We start from the raw sequence: 2,012 nt of genomic DNA on the forward strand, positions 1-2,012 counted from the left end.
CCCTCTTCTTCCTCCTCCTCCTCCTCCTCCTCCCCCCCCCTACCTTTTTTCCTTCCCCTCCAGCACACACACTTTTCTTCTCAGGGGATTCTTTTGAAATGGGACAAGGGAGAGGATGAGATCAAAGGAGGCCAATTGCCACACACAGCATTCCCAGCACTGATTCTGTGCTTGTACTCGCACACACACACACACACACACACACACACACACACACACACGTCTTTAATTCATTTCCCACATCCAGGGTTTATCTGTTGCCATCAGGAAACCGCTATATAGCTTAACTCACCTGTTCAGTTGTAATGAAAAACTATCACCTGGACTTCTTTGAATACCTGCGCCTCAGAGCTCAGACCAACATTTAGGCTGAGAATCAAGGTGTAATGCACAATCTTGTACACACACACACACACGGTGCTTCAGCTTTGATATTGCAACCTTTGGATGACTCAACTTCCTCTCAATCCATAAAGGCTGCTGTAGTTTTGTGCACAAGGGAAAATTGTGTCGAACTGAGCAGGCGATAACAGACAGTCATTGATTTAACACGATGAAAACACCCCCCCAGTAGGATGGATGCACTTTCTGCCTGTCGCACGTGAACTATACGGTGAAGCTTGTTATTGTCACCTTTTCACTGTTGTGAAAGGTGTGCTCCACTCATGTGAATTTCACACCACTGGTGCAAATAAATGCAGACAGTTCAATTATATTGAAAGTCACTTTAAAAAAAAAAAAGTTGTTTTAAAGTTGATTGTGACACTTTGCTTCGATGCATACGTTCATACTGAGGTACAACAAAAAAGGAATCACAAAAGACAAAGCTTTCCTGACTCCCTGTCTGCATGCAGGCTTTTTTCAGAGCTTCTAACCATATCCTATGTCCACTTGAAATTACTTGTGGGTGTACACACATACAGCTGCGGGCTCCATGGATGCATAATAGTTGTTGGTATTATGCAGCTTTCCCTGTCTGCTGGAGTTCCATACATGGGTCCTATCTACATATTTCATGTGTGCACACGACTGCCAAGCATTTACACTCTTGCCCTTTGCAGCGCAGTCCCCAGGCGACGCACATTTTGGGCTGCACGTGAATGTCAGTGAATAGCTCTGCGTGGACAGTCAGGAGATGATAAAGTTTATGTAATGCAGATCCTAATGTACGTATAACACTGGTCTGGGTCCTCATAGTTATGATTCACTTGTTACAGATTCAAACTATGTCGTGTCAGAGTCGTCTGCACCGTTAACAAACTACAACTAAAATGGTGAAGAGCACAATAAAACTGCTGTATTTTTATTTTATTTTATTTAACATCCATCAGCTGTGAGAAACCTTCGCTCTGATAGGTCAAGTTCATTCACTGGAAATCCAATGTCCATTTTGCAGTGAATGCAACACCGGCGTTCAAGGGTGAGTTAAAGTAGCACTGATGACTGTAAAGGCTGTGCACATCGCAGCTGTCGGTCAGTTGTGTGACTCATCCATAAGCATCACAGACAGTATTAAAGACACAGTTTGTGTCTTTAGTCGACTACGATGAAGTTAGTTTGTTGCTTCCAGTTGTTTGCAGAATTCTCTTTGATTAAATCGCTGCAGCATCAGACAGCAGCAGGATCCACATCAGTGTCTCCACAAAGAAAGAGCCAATTATGCACAACAGCAGTAACTTAAATAACAGCCTATAAACTATTCCCTTTATTTATGCTGTTTTTGTTGTTTCACAGCAGAATATTTGCTGCAGTGACATTACTGTGCATATGGATGCCTTCAAAAACACGACCTACCAAAATATGTCGTCCTAGTATCAATAAAAACACATTTTCTTGTCCAATAAGCTGCTGTGGTTTAGATAAATTATCATCAGACATGGACAGAAATGTTGAAATCATAAATCAACAATGGGTAGATTGCCTATAGTCAGACTTTTCCTCCTTTAAATACTGCCAACTGTACCTGCATTGGTGTTTACACATCAGCTAACTAGAAGTCCTGACTGTAAAAT

Source organism: Stegastes partitus, unplaced genomic scaffold (genome assembly GCF_000690725.1).
Source record: "Stegastes partitus isolate 25-593 unplaced genomic scaffold, Stegastes_partitus-1.0.2 Scaffold961, whole genome shotgun sequence".
NCBI classification, from domain to species: domain Eukaryota; kingdom Metazoa; phylum Chordata; class Actinopteri; family Pomacentridae; genus Stegastes; species Stegastes partitus.